General features: G+C 40.3%; 1 protein-coding gene across 6 annotated transcripts in view; it reads right to left on the bottom strand.

Moving 5' to 3' along the window:
* Window positions 1-2,236, bottom strand: part of GPRIN3 (GPRIN family member 3) — a 67,603-nt gene extending 65,367 nt beyond the window's left edge. For 4 of the 6 annotated variants that reach the window (XR_007151644.1, XR_007151646.1, XR_007151645.1 and 1 more), the window contains exon 1: window positions 2,103-2,236. The gene's annotated coding sequence lies outside the window, so the exon portion shown is untranslated. Of the gene's footprint in view, window positions 1-1,850; window positions 1,923-2,102 lie in introns of all 6 variants that reach the window. The other 2 variants (XM_047856621.1, XM_047856623.1) reach the window with 2 other exon arrangements.
* Between the last annotated feature and the right edge of the window lie 19,759 nt (window positions 2,237-21,995).

Here is a 21,995-nt window from a genome sequence, read left to right as displayed (position 1 = left end):
CTCATGCGTGAGCTGGGGCTGGAACTGCGTGTCCTGACTCCCAATCTTTTATGATTTTGGATTCCATGACGGACATTTTAATGCTTCCCCATAAGTTGTAGGTTTTTTGACTGGGAATTCATACAGTGAAGGAGACCTATATCTCATAAGTATATTTGAGGCACAGTCAAGAAAATGTTGCAGGGACAAATAATTAAGGCAAGTGTATTGAGGCAATTAAAAAATACCCAAATTTCAAAATGGCTTGTTGGACCTCACCCCGACCTCCAGTTGAGACTGATCCGATTCAGGTCATGTTTCAGGCCTCCACTTCCCATATGAAGCCATGCTTTTTTTTTTTTTCCCTCATCATTTTCATAAAAGTCTAGTTAATGATTAGGTGAAGCCTCACCACACCACAACACACTGTACGTGGCTCAGCGTGAGTTCCTCTGCTCTGTTTCCAAAATAAATCCCAGTGATATAACATCTAGACTTGCAATGGCGATTACTACTCTTTTTTCCTGTTTGTGAATCAACAACCCATTTCCTCCCCTCCCCCAACACATAAAAACTTAAAAAGTGCTCTTGGTGATTCTATTTAAAGAACATTCTCTAATACAAACTCCTGTCATTCGCAGATAGCAACAGACCAGATTTTCTTCTTTATGCTGTGACTCATGTGTCTTTATTCCCAGGCTCAGGGCAGGCCAATGGTGAACACAATGGAAAAGAAAGAATAGTTTATAACTGGAAAATAAGCACATTCAAGAGAAGTACACTCAAAGCATTATCGAAGTAAAATATGCAGCAGCACCAACAAGAGCAAACAAAAGCCCACGCAAGAGATGTGTAAATATTTCATGAGACTAAGCCTTAATCAACTCTCTCCCCAAATCTTGCTGGGGTTGTAAACACTTCAGTTTCTTTCAGTCCCATCATGACCCAGATTCCCCGCAAAAATAAAATGAAGACACGGACTGATGGTTCTTTCACAAATGTGTTGTGAAAAATATTGCGATGGAGCATATCCAGGTTTGCTTTAACAGGAAGATCCCCTTAATAAAAGGTGCTTGCTTCTCGGTGACTCTGAGCTGCTTTCTCCCCTCCTCCAACCCTTGCCTTTTCCCCACCGCCTCTGCTGCTTTCTGGACATTCACATCATCTTAACCTTGAACTGCCTACACTCCAAGCAGAGATTTCTCCCACTGCTTCTCCAGGAGGCCCTTCAAACCTGACGGCTGTCTGCTGCCTTCCCACCACCCAAAATTCACTTCCCAGTGTCCAAGAACCCCTCTTCCCCTGCACCTCCTCTTTTATAGTCCACTGTTGTGTCTGAAATTTTGCATCTATCTTTTAGATCTGCCTGGATAGCGTGAAAATCTGTTGTGTGTATATCGGCTGGCAGTGTTCTTCAGATTTTTTCCTAAGATCCATCTCTGCAGAACCTTGATAGCCTCTAGTCTCTACCCTGACTTAATGTGGTTCCAAAGTTCACCTCTACATACTGAACAGGTCTCTACAATGATTTCCCTTTATCAGCCTCTGCCTCCCCTCCTCTCTCCACCTCTCTCAAGATAAACTATATATGCAAGTGTGTATGTGGGTAAACGCACATATACATGTATATACACACACATATGAAATATATGAAAACCACAGTGTTTTGACTCTAAAGAAAATAGACATGGGAAAATGAGAAAATTACAAGTATAGTATTGCCAAACACACACACACACACACACACACACACACACACACCACACACACACACCCCTGTTTGGATATTCACAGTGTGCAGACCTGATGGATTATAATCCCCACGCCTCCCAGCCCAAGAACAAGAACAGCAGGCTTCGTCTCCCATTTACCTTCAAAGCCAGAGCCTAAGGGAGCAATGACCTTGCAGAGAAATTCATCACCTGCGAGAAAGACGGCCCCTCCTGGAGCGCAGGACGGGATGGGGACAAGAGCAACAGGCAAACGATCAGCGGGCAAAATGTGGGACCGAATCCATACCCCCGGCGGTACCGAGCACACCACAAAGCTCCGGTCTCCCGGGCTGGACGCCGGGCAGAGGTGGCGCAGGGGGGCGTCTCCTCCCGCGGCCGCCGGTCGCCTACCTGCTCTCGCTGGGCTCTCCCCGGCGCCGCGGGGCCGCTGCCTGCGCTGTGGCGGGGGTTTCCCGTCGCATATCCCAAGCGGCGGCTCTCGGCGCCACACGGATAGCTCCGGCGGGCTCCGGAGCGGCGGTCCTTTTTCGCCCCGTTCCGGGAGCTAGCTGGGTGCTCGCAGGAACTGAAATTACTATGCAAAGAGCAGAGGCGGCGCGCAGGAGCCGGGCGGAGACCGCGGGGGCCGCCCCCACCGCGGGGCTGCAGCCGCCGCCGCCCGGCACGGAGCCAAATTGGAGGTGGGAGTTCACGTGCCCGACTGCTCCTCCGTCAGGCCCGGGATGCGCCCACCTGTCCACGGAGGGCAGCGCCGCCGGGCCGGAGCATCCGGGGAAGGGGCTGCAGCTTCGCAGGCAGCGGCGGCGGTGGCGGCGGCAGCAGGGCGCCGAGCTCCGCCCCCGCCGCACCCCAGCCCAGCCTTCCAGGTCCCCCGGGAAGGGTTTGCAGCGGCTACTTGCCGCGCGGCAGGGGGGTGGGGGGTGGGTAGCGGGGCAGGGGCTGGAGGGTCAGCGTTCTGCTGCAAGGTGACCAGCGGCAGGTGGAAAGTTAAGGAGACTAAGGTAGAGGACTAGGGCCCAGAGCGACTGGGCAGGAATTCTGGCCCTTGCTCCTTCCCACAGGTCACCAGACTCCATGTATGTGTCTAGACTCTAGCAGACGGTTTCTAATAAAGCCACGTGCAGCGAAAATCTGAGAACAAGGAACTCCCCGACGTTTCACATGTGTTGCAAAACGGACAGTATCCTGCGTATTTGGAGATGGCATTGCGGACGGTTTTCTTGTCCTTCTTCCCTCTCCCCCACCCCCACTGATGGGCGTGGATGGCTTTGAAAATCGTCCCTGCCAAGTGGCTCCAGTAGTACTATATGGATGTGTAGTATGGTTAACAGCTAGAGATGCTGCAAATGATACAAGGAAAATAACTGTTATTAACTGAATATTGTTGGCAGGCACTATGTAAAAGGCCTTATATGTGCCTTCTCTGATTTCCACAGCAACTCAGGGGGGGTGGGTATTGTTCTCCACTGTATAGGCAAGAAAACAGGCTTCCGTGATTTAGACACTTTGGTTGAGGCCACACCTTAGTAACCTGCACAACCGGGATTCAACCCACTCCAAAATATGTCCTCTGAACTAGTACACAGGACTCACCCAAGGATCTTGTTGTAATGAAGATTCTGATTATGTAGGTCTTATGTGGGCATTGCTAAGAAGCTCACAGTGATGTCCATGCTGTTGGCCAAGGAACCAAACTTTCTAACCTACTAGACCAGGGATTTGAATTAAATTATTTCACCCTAGCTCTAGTTGGTTGATAACAACTTTTTTTAAATTCTTTTTTATTTTTGAGACAGAGCACGACAGAGCACAAGCAGGGGAGGGGCAGAGAGAGAGGGAGACACAGAATCCGAAACAGGCACCAGGCTCTGAGCTGTCAGCACAGAGCCCGACGCGGGGCTCGAACCCAAGGACCGTGAAATCATGACCTGAGCTGAAGTCAGATGCCTAACCGACTGAGCCACCCAGGCGCCCCATAGCAACTCTCTGAAGGTGGGTTAAGAAGGACTCTATGGTTGTGTCTTGGCTCCTGGTCAGAGAATACTGTAATCAGTTCATCATGTTCAATTTGGTTGTGGAGAGATGGTTGTGACAATGTGCTGGGTGGCTGTCCCCTTCTAAAACAACAGGGGTGGCTATGGTATAATATTGAAGGCGTTGATGCACCAAGGACAGATATCTTCATTCCAGTTCTCACCCTCATTAAGAAAAGCTTAAAGTTTTACACCTGACGTATGTAACACAAAACACTTTACAAAGCGTGCACCTAAATAATTTTATCTGTCTTTATAACAACACTGTAAGGCAAGAATAATTTCATGTTACAGGAAAGAAAACTGAGGTGGACTGAGTTTCCTGAGGTTAACAATTAATATGCAGGCAGTAGTGGCTAGACTGTGACAGATCTCTAATTCAAGGTTGTTTTTACTATACCACGTGGGTAGTTCCTACTGATGCTGTAACAAATTACCACAAATTCAGTAGCTTGATATAACACAAATGTATTAGCTTACAGTTCTGGAAATTGAAAGTCTGAAAATAGGTCTTACAGGGCTAAAATCAAAGGACCAGCAGGGCTATGCATTCCTTCTGGAGTCTCTGAGGGGATAATTTTTTCCTTCCTTATTGGTCCCAGCTTCTGGAGACAGCCTATATTCCCTGGCTTGTAACCATTGTGATTACCTTGGGTACACCTAGATAATCCAGAAGAATCTCTCCATTTCAAGATCCTTAACTTAATCACATCCATGAAGGGCCTTTTGTCATGTAAGGTAACATATTCATAGGTCCCAGAGATTAGGATGTAGATATTTTTGGAGGATTATTATTATTATGCCTACTGAAACCTTGATTGGTACTTAACAGTTTCTACCATACCTTATTGGTCTGAATGACACTGAGGTAATACTTAGGGGAAGTCCTAACCGCTGTTAAAGACCCTCTTTAACAATGCAGAATTTTTCAAAATTCTGCTTCTCAAATATCTGCTTCTAGGATAAATAATGCAATTCAAAACTCAGACAAAATCGAGTGTAACTTCAATTCCAAACCAAGTGATGGTTTTTGAAGTGATGAGAAACAGTAAACCAGTATGTCAAACAAAATCAATAGAAATTATTGAACACCTTTTATGCTCAAGACGTTTATAGAAAAACTCTGATATAGAGAAGTTTATCATTTTATTGGGACACAGAATTTCTGAAAAGTGAAATAATAAAGGATTTAAACAGAAGAAATAATAGGAGAAGCAACATGAGGTGGTATATGATTAATTGCCAAGTGAATTAGATAAATCTGGAAGTTAGGCTTATACTGGAGAGTAGATACAAAACTGGAAAGGTGGGTTGGAAAGGTTGTGTTGCTTAGGATCTTAAATGTCAAACTAAGGAGTTTAGACTTCCCCTGCAATAATAACACTGATAATAACACCTTATGTTCACATAGAATAATTTACCAAGCACTTTTTACATATTTTCAGTCACTTGACTTCCTCCCGTAAGCCCCCAGAAAAGCAGGCCTGTGCATGCGCATGCAACACACAAGGAAGGAAATGCAAGTCTCTTATCAAAGTGGTGTTCTTGACCATTCTATGTAAAATTGCAGCTCCCCTTCCCACTTACATGCTGCCATTCTTTTATCTTCCTTACCCCTGCTCTATGTTTTTCCATTGGGCCCACTACTGCATCTTGATAGAGTATATATTTGTTTATTGATAACTACTGTTTATGAGGGCAGGGACTTCATCTCTAGTTCACTGCTATATCCTTATCGCCTAAAATAGTGTCCAACACTTATTAAGTGCTCAGGAAATATTGTCGGATGGATCATTATCTCCAATTTAGAAATCAGGAACGAAAATCCCAGATGTTTAAGTGACCTTCATGATGTCCAACAGCTAAAAGTGCCTTTACCAAGACTGAAGCCCAATGTCTGGCCCGATGCTTTTTTTTTGATAGACTATTCCCTTTCTGAGTGAAAGCTTAGTCATGTTTAAACAGGGGCAGCAATGTATTTTAAAAAGATAAGAATTTGAGAGTAGAATCCTCTCTAAATGTCACATCTTTCCTAAAAGCTTCATCCATCTAGCTGGATTGGCAAGAAACATTGGCAGGACAGAGTTACCAACAGTGAATTCTGGAGGGCTGCCGTCAATTCCATGTTAGTTAGCACTGACTAATACTGTAAGTTGTTTTGTAAGTGTTCTGTTAATTCATGTGCACATGTCTTGACACTCTGGATTATAGGCTTTTGGTCTCAGGGACTATAACTTCTATTTCTTTTATTTATTTATTAGAAAATCTTTTTTTAATGTTTATTTTTGATAGAGAGAGCACATGTGGGGGAGGGAAAGAGAGAGAGGGAGACACAGAATATGAAGTAGGCTCCAGGCTCTGAGCTGTCAGCAAAGAGACCAATGTGGGGCTCAAACCCATGAACCATGAGATCATGACCTGAGCTGAAATCAGACACTTAACCAACTGAGCCACCCAGGCACCCTTATTTCTTTTATATCCGTGCATTCTGCCCAGTACTGGGTTCTAAATAGACTTACCACTGCATGGTTACAAGAAGGCTGCCATCACTACAAAAATTATTTTATTACAGAGCACCAGAGTGGCTCAGTCTCTTAAGCATCCGACTCTTCATCTTGGCTCAGGTCATGATCTCACAGGTTTGTCAGACTGAGACCCACATCAGGCTCTGTGCTGACAGTGTGGAACCTGCTTGGGATCCTCTGTCTTCCTCTCCCTCTGCCCCTCCCCTGCTCGTGCGCATGCATGTACTCTCTCTCTAAAAATAACTAAACTAAAAAAAAAATTCTATCATTACAAACCACATTCAAAACAATGTAGGGGATCTGAATATGCCACTGCAAAATATGCCATTTTGTCATTAAGGATTGTTTTGAGCTGGAGGCAAATAGGAGTCAACAGATGCATAAGAAAGCCTTCTTGGAGCTTTCCTTATCTGACTAAAAGAAAACTTCTGAGAAATGAGGGCTGCTCTAAGCCCCTTTCCTGGGAAGTCTTGTGGCCATGAGAAAGATGGAGAGCCAGCCCCAAGATGGGTCTGCGAACCAATCTTACTAAAATAACCCTTGGCTTTCATTAGGTTCCCCTCATACATTTACCTTGCCACAGTTTGCTGCCCCTAAAAGCCTATACCCCCTTTTCCTTTGTCTGGTCATTTCTCTACAAAATGATTGCTCTTTATTAAGATAAACCCACCCATTTGAGTCATACATCACTGAGTTTCTACTGGATCTATGCACAATGCACAGGTAAATAAATTCGGTTTCTTTTTCCTGTCTTAATTTGTCTTTGTCTGTCTATAGGGCTTCAGCTGGAGAAGTTAGGAGGATAGAAGGAAAAGATTTTTTTTCCTCCTCTACAACAGGAAGAAAAGAATTCCTGTGGAAAAGGGAACCTCCATTTTTTTTCATGGAAGAAAAACATTTTCCAGAACCCACTCTCCTAGTCCCAAATAGTTGGCCAGAATTTAGTCACCAAATCACCCAGGAAGACTCTGAAAATGAGCCCCTAGCAAGGAGGAATGGACCTGCCTTGATTTTTCTAGGCTAGACATCCTGGTGCCCCAATCAAAATTGAGGTTCTGTTAGTAAGGGAGAAGGAAGGTTGGCCCTAGGGTCATCCCTTAGCAATATCTTTCACCGACACTGAAAGTGACTGTGACTCACATTCAGGTCTGTTTGCAGGTTCCCTGCCTGCATCTGGATTTCTGGAAAACCATAGCAAGCCGTATAAGTTAGGTTCCTGCTTATTTTCCTCCCTCCCTCCCCCCTCTCCTCCTTCCATCCCTCCCTACCCAACTTCCCGTTCCCCCTCTTCTGATGCTAAGTAGCCTTCTGCAGCATCATCTTTTGCCTACTTAGTATTCCACTGTATATTTAATCAATGTCCTATTGCCAAATGTTTAGATTATCTCTATCTGGAATATTCTTAAGCTAGGCTTGTTCAATTGATTGCATAAGAGACACTCGGATCACTGCTTGTCCTACTGACATCATCTCTTGCTGCTCCCTAAACTCACATTTTCTATTTCTGTAATAGTTTTGTATCACTAGTAGATTGTTCTGCGACACCATGACTTTGCTTTGATTGTGCCCTCCACCCACCCTCCCCTGGAAGTGCCCTTTCCTCATAGCCGCTTATCAAATTCCTATTCACCTATCAAAATTTGAGTTAGCTTTCGCTTCCTTCAGGAACACTTGCCAAAACCACCCCTTCTTCTATTTAATTACTTCCTCCTCTGTGATACATCTGTATGAAGTATCCATCCTTGTTGTAGTTAATAAAACACTGTACTACAATTCATGTTTTTTCTCCTGAATACACTCAGAGTTTCATGAGAACCAAGTCTTTGTATTATACCATTTTTTATTATCAAACGTAGCACACCACCTGTTGATTGTTAACATTTGTGGAATTTAAGGCCAACAGTTTTTTAAAGAACTGACTCTGCTCCAGCTGTTGTGCTAGGCATTTTGAAAATCAACTACTCTAATTAAAGTGAGAGAAGATGAAGCAATCATTTCATCACAAAAGATTTCTAGCTAACTTTAAGACGAAGGAAGAGTCCTAAATGGCTTCAGGCTCTGAAAACTGGGGTTGTGTCTACACTGTTGTCATGGGTATGCAATGTGGAAGGATTTGGTTCTTCATCTGGCCATTTTAGCCATGTACACTTGCGGATAGCCACCTTCTATTTAAAACCTGCATGTCATACATGTGAAAGTCTATTTCATACAGGACTGTGTTCCAGTGGTTATTTTTGCTAGGTGCTTTTGGGCTATAAGGAACAAAAATCATGCTCAGTTCACCTCAGCTACTGAAAACTTGTTTAAAGTGGACCAGGAAATAAGGATGCAGGGAACCATCTATGCAAGACACCTGCTGTTTCCGTCTTCTTGACTTCCATTCACCCCTTGCTAATGACTACATCTCAATTTTCCATTGAAGAGCTACATAACTCAGTCCATGTGACTAGGTGGGGCTGACCCTGACCAAGGGGTAAATAGTATGTCTTAGAGCAGTAGGAGAACCACCTGTTCCTGGTCACAGTAATTGGTTCATGGGTGGGTACAAGACCCAAACTATTACTAGAACTCTTGGGAAAGATGGGTCTCTTGACTAGGTATAATGTAAAACTGGAACTGTTAATGGAGGCCATTTGTGGACAGTTTGTATGAGGGAGACATGAAGACAAAGGAAAGGAAAGGAAAGCAGAGCTGGGAGATGGAGAGAAAGTGAGGAGTTCTTTTTCTGGTGATATAATTTAAACCATTACATTCAGCCATGCTTGAATTCAAGCTCCACCACTGAATTTTACATTGGTTAATTATTTTCAAGTTGGGATTGCCTCCCACAACTGAAGAGTTCTTATAGGCTCTTGTAATAGCTGCATGGAAAACGGTATATATTGCTCAGGATACAGCAGCAGACCCTGTGATCAACAGTGATGCTTCTGGTCCAGTGTGAAGCTCTCTGGTGACTTGGTCACATTGTCCCTTTAGAAGCAGCCATCCGCTGTTGCTTCTCCTTCTGAAGACTCTGAAGAACTTTCTAAATGCTTCTTTTCTGCTTCTCTGCCTACACAACTATTATCTGAACCCTTTTTTTTCCTCTGCACAAATTGCATTCAAACTTCCCAGGAAAGAGAATTTGATTGACTGCTTGATACATTCCACTGACTGCTTGATATAGTCCCTTAAATGTAGGGAGTGCTTTCTTACAAGTTGTTCCCTCTGGTATGATTTACTGCCCCATATCTACCTCCTTCATTTGGCTAATACTTACTTAATTTTCATGTCTCCGGTAAAGCCACTTCTCCTGGAAAGGTTATTTGAGTCCCCAGGATTGAGTTAAGTACTTCTACTTTGTGTTCATAAAACACCTTCCTGTTCATCACTTGATATTTCATTGCCTATTTACTTGTGTGCCTCTCCACTTACCACTCTTAGACTGTAATTTCTTTCTGAACAGGAATTTTTTCTTGGTTTATGTTGAGCACCTGGCACAGTTCCTAGCACATGGTAGATACAAAAAACAATATTGGCTAAGTATTGAAAAAATATTTGCCAATGAGATTATGGTCTATCCTAAGTCTCTATTAAAAATCTCATTGACCAAACTAGCAATGGGTCTCCAGAGTTGGTTCTCTTAACTTATCTAGGGTGTAACATCAGGAAAAGGAATTCGAATATAACTAATGAAACGAAAGCAGTAGAGTGCCAACAGTTCATATATACATTTAATTTACATCAACATAAATACATAGTATTGGGGAGAGGTAGTGAGAGAAATACAGAAATAACAATGCATATAGTATGCATTTGGCATGACATTTCACCATTTTGCATTTGACCTGGGAGCTGTTCCCTCATGGCAGCTCTCATAACAGGGTCATTATCACCGGGGATGATTCTGGTGTTTGAAGGTACTTTTTTTCATATGACCACTAAACACAATGATGCCTAAACATCAATTAACCATTTCATTTGGTATTAGACCAAAGGCTCAGAAATCTGTTCTAATGCTGGAATAAGGGAACCAAAGGAGGAGTTAGTACTTTCTTCTAATGAAAAAAAAAAAAAGATTATTGATAGACAGATAAGCTAGTGTCGAATATATATTTTGACTGGAGAGGTTTGAAGTCTTTGCCTTTTCTTGCTCCATGTTGCTACAGAACTCAGGCTTTTCACTACATACCCTCCAGCTCTCTAGTCCTGAAGCCAGCTCTGATCAAGACAGGCAGTAGACTCACATCCTGTAGCTGGTGACATGTGGAAATAATCTCACTGAATTTCCACATTTGACATGGAATGACTAAGGTGGACCATGAGCACCATATCTGCAATGATGATCAACCTTCCTCTCTGTTCTCTATCATGTTCTCTTCGTTCATATGGTCCTACTTCTGCCTGGTTTTTTAGTAAAGCTGCATTTGCTGGCACTCCAGCATGCTTGTTTGAGACACTGACCCTTCTTAGCTCTTGCCAACCCTTTTTATCCAATGGCAGTGGGATGATGGTACTTAGGTGCAATTTTTTCTGGTAATTGGGTGGAGTCCAGCTCTAAATTAGATAGATCTCCTGGAAAGAGAATGCAACTAGCATGTAGTTTTAAATATAACCACCATCCTCAGTCAGTTGAGCATCTGACTTTGATTTTGGCCCAGGTCATGATCCCACAGTCATGCAATGGACTCGCACTGAGTATGGAGCCTGATTAAGATTTTCTCTCTCTCTCTCTCTCTACCACTCTCCCCCACTCATGCATTCTATCTCTCTCTTTCTCTCTCAAATAAAAAAAATTCAAATAGAACCACCATCTAGAGACTGCCTTGCCTCATTCACTTCTAAGTCTGTTCTACCTTCCCTCCACTTTAAAGATGTGAGCTCTATGTAATAAAATTTGCCCATTCTTTCAGACACTATTACTTTTTTTCTGAGTCAGGCCCATAAACCAAGGTAGTTTCCCTAGTCCAAATTCCCAGCCTTCTCCATCTGCTGAGATCACCAACATCCTCCATAAAAACACAAAACACAAAAAGTTATTTAACAATGCTCATCAACTGATGAATGGATACATAAAATATGGCATATTGTACAATGTAATATTACTTGTCAATAAAAAAAATTATATATGTTCTAGTTAAAAAACAAAGGATCTGAATAGACATTTCTCCCAAGAAGATATACAAATGGTCAATAAGCACATGAAAAAATGTTCAATATCATTAGTCAGAAGGAGAATGCAAATCAAAACCACAATGAGATACTACCTCATACGCATTAGAATGTCTACTATCATGCAACAGAAAATAAATGCTGGCAAAGATGTGGAGAAATTGGAATACTCATAACTGCAAAAGGGAATTAGATATGGTACAGCTCCTTTGGGAAACAGTTTGGTAGGTCCCCAAAAGGTTAAACATGGAGTTACCACATGACCCAGCAATTGTACCTTAAGTATATCCCAAGAGAAATGAAAACATATGCCCACAAAAGAATATGTACACAAATGTTCATAACAGCATTATTCATAGCAGCTAAAAAGTAGAAAAACCCAAATATCCATCAACTGTAGTACAAACAGCCATAAAATAGAATTTTATTTGGAAATAAAAAAGTATTGACACATGATACAGCACGGAAAAACTCTGAAAACATGTAAAGTGAAAGAAGTCACAAAAGATCACATTTTGTAGGATCCCATTGATAGAAAATGTCCAGAATACAAAAATCTATAGAAATGGAAAGTAGATTAGTGATTGCCTAATTAGGGCTGTAAAGCAGGAAAAAGGAGAGAATGTGGAGTGACTGCTAATGGGTATGGGGTTTCTTTTTGGGATGATGAAAATGTTCTAAGATTAGATAGGGGTGATGGCTGCATGACACTGTGAATATACTAAAAACATTGTACAATTTAAAATAGTGAATTGTATGCTATGTGAATTTTATCTTTTTTTTTTTTTTTTGAGAATTGGAGAGCGAGCAGAGGAGAGGGGCAGAGGGAGAAAGAGAATATTAAGCAGGCTTCGTGCTGAGGCTCAATCTCGTGGCTACAAAATCATGACCTGATCTGAAATCAACAGTCAGGTATACTTAACAGACTGAGCCACTCAGGCACCCCATTAATTATGTCTTAATAAAGCTGCTTAAAATATTTTAACAGATAGCTTAAGTCCAATTGAATATTTTTTAAAGTTCTCAACTTCTGTTATTCTAAGAATGAGCTCACGAGTAACCTTTTCATGTCTGTTTCCTTAATGCATTATCCTGATCAATGATACTGTCAACCTGTGCAAATATGTCAACCTGTGCAAATAAATTGATACTTTGGTTTGCATATCCATCTCTTGTGAGTCGTTTTTAGCCCAGATAATTTCCCCAGAGTTTGATCACACTTAGGGTGAACAGATAGAATGGATTTTAGCAAACTGCAAAGCTAAACACCTGGCCTGTGTTAGCCTCATACAGGTACTACATCCCCAAGAGACTCTGCCTAAAATAGCCAACCAGACAGCCAGCTAGCTGGCCTCTTGCTCTTTCTTTTTGACAGGTCTAACCTACAATATATTGGATGGAATGTTCTTTTTCAATGAGGAACTGTAAAGATTCCTGATGGAAATGTGCAGTATCATATCACAAAAGAAAAATAGAGCAGAAATAAATTTAAAAAATAAGATATAGTTCCTGATTTTGTTTTCTGCAATGGATATGAAGCCGTTGCAAAAATAAACAGTGATTTGGCATTTTGCATCACCACTGCATCAGTCGTTAATAAGGACTGAATTAATGAATGAATAAACTCACGTTATCATATTGTTTGTGGATTGATGAATATATTCAGTTTTCCCAGACTGGTTAAGTTGATGTAGTTATGAAATTGCACAACTCAATGAATAAAATTGTATCCTATGTAAACGGTGTCTTCTGGATTTGTGCAAAACGGAAAATCTGATTTATCTAACAGCTCTTCCAGAATGGTAGTGAAACCTGGAAAATCAAAGGAAAAATGGGTCTTCCTATCTTATCTTTCCCCTTACCTCTCCTAAAGGTAGAATTGTACTAGGTGTCCCACTTTACTTCCTGAAACTTGAAGCCACCAAAGCACTCCTTATTGTCAACTCAATCAGTTTGATGCCTATTAAGATCCCAGAGAAATTTAGGTTATATTTAGTTCTTATGGATTTATAGACTCATATTCATTGATAATTATATTAACATTATAATATTCAGTTGGCTTAATTTTCTATGGCTGATATTCACCATGATGTGGTAGATTAGATATTACTGATTTTTAGGTAAGGATCCAAATAGAAACGGGTGAAATGCATTTTACGGATTTACATCCTGTTTGGCTGCCATATCTTATATCCTAAATTGACTCTTTTGCATGGGTAAAGACAGAACCAAACATCTAATCAGTCCATAAAGTGCAAATAATATGGTGGAACAGAATTTCTAAAAGACATGATTCCCTTTCCTGGGAGACATGGTTATTGACCATGGTAAACATATGCATACACATACATATACATATATATACATGTATATATACACATACACATATATGTACATGTATATACATGTACATATATGCACACGTATACACACATATACATACATGTAAATGTACACATACACATGTACATGTATACATACATATACACATACATACACACATATACATACATATACATATATGTACATGTTATACATGTATACATATGTATGCACGTGTACATATATGCACACATACATATATACATACACATATATACACACATACATATATATATACACACATACATATATATAAACACACAGTGTTATTATATATTTATATATAATGTGTGTCTAAATATGAATATATGTGTGTATATATCAGAAAACATATGAATTTACAGAGGGGATCCATAAAGCCTAGATATATCAATAGTATGTTTTAATTTTTTATAGATTGAAAGCACCTCTGATGAGATAATATTCCTCTAAGTATTATCAGATTTTCTGAAAACAATTTTTTTTATTTTAGAGAGAGAGAGAGAGAGAGAGAAGGGGCAGAGAGAGAGAGGAGGAGAGAGAATCTTAAGCAGGCTCCATGCTCAGTGCAAAGCCCTAGGCGGGGCTTGATCCCACCACCCTGAAATCATGACCTGAGCCAAAATCGAGTCAGATGCTCAACCGACTGAGCCACCCAGGCACTGGTGGAAACTTTTTATACATAAGAAATATGAATGCAAAAAGACTTCTTTAGTTAAGAAGACTATTAGATTTTCCTAATCACCAAATGGGTTATTGCTTCTATTTGTAATTTCCAGGATGACTTATCTCCCTAATTATTCATTTACTATAAGGATTCTCTGTTTCTCTCTATATAAGATAGTTCTAGAAGTTATGTCAGAAAGCATATTGGGGCACTTGGGTGGCTCAGTCAGTTAAGCGTCTGACTTCGGCTCAGGTCATGATCTCACGCTTTGTGGATTTGAGCCCTGTATTGGGCTCTGCACTAACAGTGTGGAGCCTGCTTGGGATTCTCTCTCTCTGCCCCTTCCTAACTTACACACACTCTCTCTCTCAAAATAAATAAATAAACAACAAAAAAAGCATACTAGGGGGTGCCTGGGTGGCTCAGGCTCAGGTCATGATCTCATGAACCATGGAATTGAGCCCAAAGTTGGGCTCTGTGCAGACAGCACAGAGCCTGCTTGGGAGTCTCTCTCTTCCTCCCTCACTGCCCCTCCCCCCCCTTTCTTTTTCTCAAAATAAATAAATAGGCATTAAAAAAAAAGAAAGTGTTAGTATGAAATGAATCTTTTTCCCTATAGCAATAATGCTACCATTAGTTCTGATTTTTCTGATCATGAATTCAACAACAAAATGATTCAGAGTTAAAAACAAACAAATACTAAAATCTCTACAATCATTTAAAATAATATTATGTTCTAAATTCTATAAAATTACATAAATAGGATATGTACATTATTCAGGAGATCTCAATGTACTACCATGTACATATATAGCAACATATTATAACTATATTAGATTACTGTATCATAATGACACTGAAAACAAGCCAGCTCTAAAAACCATTGCACTAATTATACATGATTCAAGGACTAGTTTTGCTTGCATTCTTACAATTCAGAAGGAGTTGGGAGGAATAATGTTTTGCCAAATTCTTACTAGCACCGCTTAGGGAAGTTTGAGTGGATTTTTTTTTTTTTCTCTTGAAAAGTTTTCCTGAAGCAAGAAGTCTTCAAAATCATTAAACTGTTCTGACAAGCAGATATTTGTTAAGATTCTACCATATGCTAGACACTATGCTAAGCAATGAGGACACACAGTTGAATAATACACAGCCCTGCCCAGGAGGAATTCATAGTTCTGGGAGGCAGACAGATGCATAAGTAGTTGATTTCCATATAGGCACGAGCGACACATGACACACTATGAAACACGGGGAAACTGCAGTTTTGAGAAAGCAGTTCTTTGTAATGAGTCTTAAATTCAAGATGGAAAGGAGGTAGTGGGATGACGAAGAGGGATGTATAAGAGACGTTTAAGAGGATCCTGTGCTGTGCTCCAAACAGGTCACTAGAAAACAGTCACTGTGGTATTTACCTATTTGAAGTCCTTATTAAGAAACATAGTTCAGTCAATAAAATGCTTACTTAGTGTTATATTATGTATTGGGCAATGTTCTAGATGCTCCAAATACAGGGATGAATAAAACAGACAAATGTCTCTGACTTCAGGAGCTTACGCTCTGCTGAGGGAAACAGATAAAAACTGAATAAACAAATATATGTTATGTCAGATAGTGATGAATGTCATAAAGGGGCAGAGAAGAGTTAAGAGACTGGAGTGACAGGGTGCTATTTTAGATGGGTGGAGGTGATCAGAGAAATCCTCTCAAGAGGTGGTTTTGAGCAGAGTGAAGTTAGGGGGCAAGCTGTGTGTGTCTGGTGAATAGCGAGATAGCTTTTCAGATAATAAAGGCTCTGAGGCAGGACCTTGACTTGGTATATTTAAAGGTCAGCAAGAAGACTAAAATGGCTGGAATACATGAAATGAGGGAAAGAAGAACAGGAAATGAGTTGGTGGGAATGGCCAGAGGCCAGCTTACGTAGAGCCTTTATTCTTACCAAATCTGTTTTTTCTACTTCCTAGTTCCATAGCTTCTGTATGATTTTCTCTCTTCTATTGATCTTATGGAGGACTACAAGGCCCTGGGAAGTCCTGGATCTCTGACTAACCACACAGAGGACTAACCACTGATTAGGAACATTTACTTTGGATTTTTTTTTTTTTTTTTTTTTTTTTTTTTATGTAAGCACAAGATTCAGTAAACTATGCTAAACCACCAGGATTTGGGAGTTTCTTACAGTAATCATTGACTCTCACTAATAAAGCTTTGTGGTTGGTGGGGTTTGAAAAAAAGGCATCTAGTGAATTTGATATTTGAGTTCATTTTCTTTTCTTTATTCTTTACCTTACATCCACCACCCCTCAAGTTAGGAAAACTTTAAAGAAGCAAAGTGGCCATAGAAGATCAGTGTGAAGGCTTTTCTTTTTAAGACAGGTGGAATAGTCACCCTTCCTTGTCATAGTGATGTTGAGGGATGTAGACATGAACTTCAAGGCTTGTAGGAATCATCAGTTTTAGCCTCCTCCCTGAAACAGCGGGGATTTCCAAATTCTTTCTCTGCCCAGTGTCAAGAGGAATAGCCGGAACAATCAGAAGTATAGACAAAAACATTTATTAAATAGAATTGAAGTTTAGACCACCTCATTTATAAAAGAACAATAGGTTACATGAGAAGAGGAATGTATATTGGAGAATTTGGCTCAATAATTTACCTTAAAATTTAGATGATTCTTCTGCATCTGCATCTTTTAGGTATAAACATGTGGCTAAGACACAGTTATTTTTATAGTTCCCAACAGCATATTTTAGATAATTTTTTTTTCTCCCTATAGGAACATTCCTCTAGGTTTTAAACTCTCCTATATTTCTGAAGTATCATGGTACCACTATGGCATTCATTGTTTCACTGCTTTATAATTGAGCATATACTCTGCTTCTGGCACTATTCTAAGTGTTAGGAATATAAAACTTTTGCTCTCATGGAGCTCGGGAAAAAAATGAAATTTGACTGCAGTACAACTTAGTTTGGTTTTACTTCTTGTATTAGTTTCTATAGTTGCTATATTAAGAAATTACCACAAATTTAGTAGCTGAAAACCGCACAAATTTAATCTTACGTTCTGGAGGTTAGAAGTCTACAAGGAGACTAATGGGGCTAAAATCAAGGTATTGGCAAGGCCAGTTCCTCTGGGGGCCCTAGGGGAGAATCTATTTCTTGTCTCTTCCAGTCTCTAGAGCTTGCTGACATTCCTTGCCTGGCAGCCAAATCACCCCAATTTCTATTTCTATCATCATAGTAACTTCTCTTTCTGACCTCTCCAAGTCCCTTTTATTTATTAAATAAATAAATGAATAAATAAATAAATAAATAAATAATGTTTATTTTTTTGAAAGAGAGAGAGAGAGACAGAGTGTGAGCAGGGAGGGGCAGAGAGAGAGAGGGAGACACAGAATCCGAAGCAGGCTCCAGGCTCCGAGCTGTCAGCACAGAGCCTGACGTGGGGCCCAAATCCACAAGCTGTGAGATCATGATCTGAGCTGAAGTCAGACGCTTAACTGACTGAACCACCCAGGTGCCCCTCCCCAAATCCCTTTTAGAAGGATCCTTGTGATTTTATTTGGCCTGCCAGGATAATCTCACTGTCACAGATCATTAATTTAATCACATTAGCATAGTCCCTTTGCCACGCAAGGTAACATATTCACAGGTTTCTAGGGATTAGGATGTGGATATCTTCAGGAGGGGGCACACTTTTGAGCGTACCATACTTTTCAGTATCTAAAACCAAAGAACTTATTTCCTTTGTCAAGGTGAGCTTGGAACTTTTTCTGCTTGTCCTTCTCAGTCCAACTCACTGAACCATGAGTGTGTTTTGTGAACTAATAGGATTCGAATGAGGCACTTTATTGAGCCTGTGTACATGGCTTGCTTAATTCAGGACATAGTACTTCCCTAAAGCTGTGACTCCATGGCATGCTTTTATCCGTTGTATGATAGACTGTGAACTCCTTGAGAGCAGAGCTCATATTTTATCCATTTCCTTATCTGTTTTACCCAGTATCACACTTCAGACACAGTAAGTGCTTAGGAAATGTTTGTTGTATTAAATTAAATAGTTTTGAATGCCAAACTCATTGTTTTTTCCCATGAAACCCACATCTTCCTCTATTTCTTTTTCTATTAATTATATCACCCTCTAAACATACTTCCAAGTTTGAAACTGTGATCATTTATATCAGGGGTCAACAACTATGACCCTTAGGCCAAACCCAGCTACCACCTGGGTCTGAAATTCAACTGGAACATTGCAGAGTTGAGTAGTTGTGACAGAGACTGTATGGACTGCAAAGGCTAAATTATTTACTATTTTGCCCTTTACAAAAAAATGTTCTCTGTTGACTTAGGTGAAAATGCCCAACAAGTTACCTTCTGGGATGGGGAAGATTTCTATCCACATTACTTCCTTAAATACGACTCCTTCTCACTGATTCTTCCCCAGCTCATCCTTAATCCCCACTTACACCAACTGCCACCTTATTGTTGAACTCTTCATAAGGCAGGAATAATAGATGTGACCTCTGGGGGGCAGGAATCATAGCTGGCTTGCTTCCTTAACTGTACTCAGTAACTGTTGCTTTGTGAAGGGTGTTCTTCTCCAAGCATCTGACCAAAGTTTATTGTTTGTGATCTTTTCTAGGACTTCTTCTGGGTATTTCATGTACATACTGAAGTTATTCAGAAGATACCTAACTTGCGTCTTACTGCGGCTCCGGCACAAGTAGATGCTTCAGGGCTCATTAAAGGAGAATCTTCATAATGGGCAAAATGCCCAGAAAATGGCATTGTGGAAAACAGAAAATTATGCCAAGGGGTAAGGATAAAATACTTACGGATTTTCTATTGTGCTTTTAGTTATTTTAAAAGTGTATTGCCTGGCAACAAAATAATCAATAATGAGAGAAGAAAAATCTGTGTAGCATGGAGTGGTACCTTATGTTTCATCCTTTATCTAAAATATATATAAACCGCTAAGATGAAAGTGAGTACAGCACAACCTTGCTGGGTAATGGTCAGAGAGAGATGTCTTAGTTTGGACTGGTTGAGCGCATTACTAACCACAGAGGTTAAGATGGATGAGAATTAAGGGTTTATAATGTTTCTCTTTTTGGTGCCTCCCTGGATTCTAGCTGGAAGAGTCTCCTCATCCTCTATTTTGTCATTGGATGAAGACATAAATCTGACGAACCTATTTCCTTAGATATTCTCCTGTCCTGGTGACAGAGAAACCTAAGCTTTCACAGGACTTTCTTGAGGGGAAAGACATCTCTTTGATGTTAAATTTCAGACCTTTATTCATGCATGTAAACCTTGGGCCATGTGGGACACATTTCTGTTACCCGATGGCCAGGAAATAGCATTAAAAACTCAGGTGCATCAAGAAAAAGGAATTCCTCCTAAACCTGAGCTGATTACCACACAAAGAGGTGAGTAGAAACAGAAGTTACTTCAGACTAGGAATGGGCTGTAGGTTTGACCCTTGGAAGGAGGTATTCGTTTTCCCCTTTTTATTGGTATTTTTTTTTCTGATTGCAGCAACATAGATTAATTTTGTCATTTATGAGATATTTGAATGCCAAAAAACCCAAAGACCACAAATAGTCACATATGAGCCTAGTAATGGGTATTTAAAACTTCTGAAGTCTAGAAATTTTTCAGTTAACAAAAATTTGATCAAAATAGAGTATACATGCATCACACAGAGATACTTACAGACATGCATGTGTCTGCCTGCATCTATTTATCTATCTATGTATTGATCATCTACCTATCTACCTATGTATTGTTCTATAGAAAATGGCAATTTTTCAGAATATTTGTTGCTAAAAATGCATGTTTTTAAAATATAATTACAATAGTAATGAGGTCTGTAAAGGATAAGGTGAATAGCAATGATATTTCCTCCTTTATATGTTGCTTCACGGTTGAGTCCTGGGTAACAGCAATAATACATTTTTTACTTACAGGTTACAATGTATATACTCATCAGCTTTTTTCCATTATGGTCCATTATACCCTTTGAGAATAAATATGCCACTCCCACCAGGGTAAAGATGAGAGTTTAATTCATCATAATAGGAAAAAGATACTGGATTCAGAATACTATTCTCACACAACTTTAATATACAAGACAACTCAGAACAAACCTGGACAAGATTTACCTTCCATGTTAACATTAAGGGTGGGTCAGTTTTTATTGCTGGAATCAACCACAAAGAGTCAACATAATTATGTAATATTTTACAAAAGTTAAGAAATAGTAACAAATCTCTGATGTTCTGAGTCTCTGTCTATACCTTGTTCTAACCTAGAAATGATTCCTCTGACAGCTCATGTTTAAATCTTATTAGGTATACACTTAAAATTATGCCAAAACTCCACCCCTGCCAACCACACTATCACCCTCATCACCTCCTACATTCTTTCTCTCTTACTTAGTATTTCTAAAACCTTTCTAATCTTATTGTTTCCTTCTCCCACTCTATCCCATAGTTAGTACTTATTTTTGCTCCACTTCTTGGATTTGAATATTATTCTGATTAAGAAGTGTCAAGATTCAATCTCCAAATTTTCCTTTGCTCAAACATCTCCTTAAGCCCACTCAAATGCTTATCTCACCAAGGTCCCCAAATGCCCTGCTGAGTTTGAGCGTCTAGTACTGTGGATTTCACCACTTTTCCTATTGACAATGTAGACTATAGGTTAAGTACAAAGCACAACTGAAAACAACAGTCTCATTTTGGCCTTCCTCAAATCTTCTTTATTTTTTTTTAATGTTTATATATTTTTGAGGGCCAGAAAGACAAGGGAGGACAGAGAAAGAGGGAGACACAGAATCTGAAGCAGGCTCCAGGCTCCAAGCTGTCAGCACAGAGCCCGACACGATGCTCAAACCCACGAACCTTGAGATCATGATCTGAGCTGAAGTCCAACACTTAACCAACTGAGCCACCCAGGTGCCCCTCTCCAATTCTTCTTCATTCTTGAGACTCTAACGATGGGAAGTGAGCAAGTCATATTCACTGCCAGAGCAGGGGCAGTCTCTCTGGGGTTGGGCATTATTTCTGAACCTTCTGTTCAGGTGTAATATGGTCAGAGGATAGGGATTGTGAAACGGAGTAGGATTGGAGAAGAAGAGGAATCTGCAAAGAACACCTGGATCTGTAGGGTTGCAAGTGGAAGCAAGCTCTGTCCTGAACTGACCTGTTAAACTACCTGTTAACTGTTCACTGACCTGTTAGGCAAATTCTAGGCTTCTCAAACCCATGTTATGTAAAGGGAACATCATGAAATCTCTCTTTTAAGTTTGTCATGAGACTGGGGATAATGCATTTAAAGCACATAGCACAGCCCCTCACACATAAGTGGCACTCATGTAATGACAGTTTTGTTATCAGTTTTTACTTCGGAGAGATCCGGGCTTATCAAGGAATTGAGAAACAGTTAAAATTTTCAGAGGCATTGTGGCAAACACATACTTAGACTGGAGTATCAAGTGAATGTGAGAGGGAGTTTCAAGGGCTCTGCTGTGACAAGATTTGTTTT

Source organism: Prionailurus viverrinus, chromosome B1, assembly GCF_022837055.1.
Source record: "Prionailurus viverrinus isolate Anna chromosome B1, UM_Priviv_1.0, whole genome shotgun sequence".
Classification (NCBI taxonomy): domain Eukaryota; kingdom Metazoa; phylum Chordata; class Mammalia; order Carnivora; family Felidae; genus Prionailurus; species Prionailurus viverrinus.
This window is presented reverse-complemented; position numbering and strand designations above follow the sequence as displayed.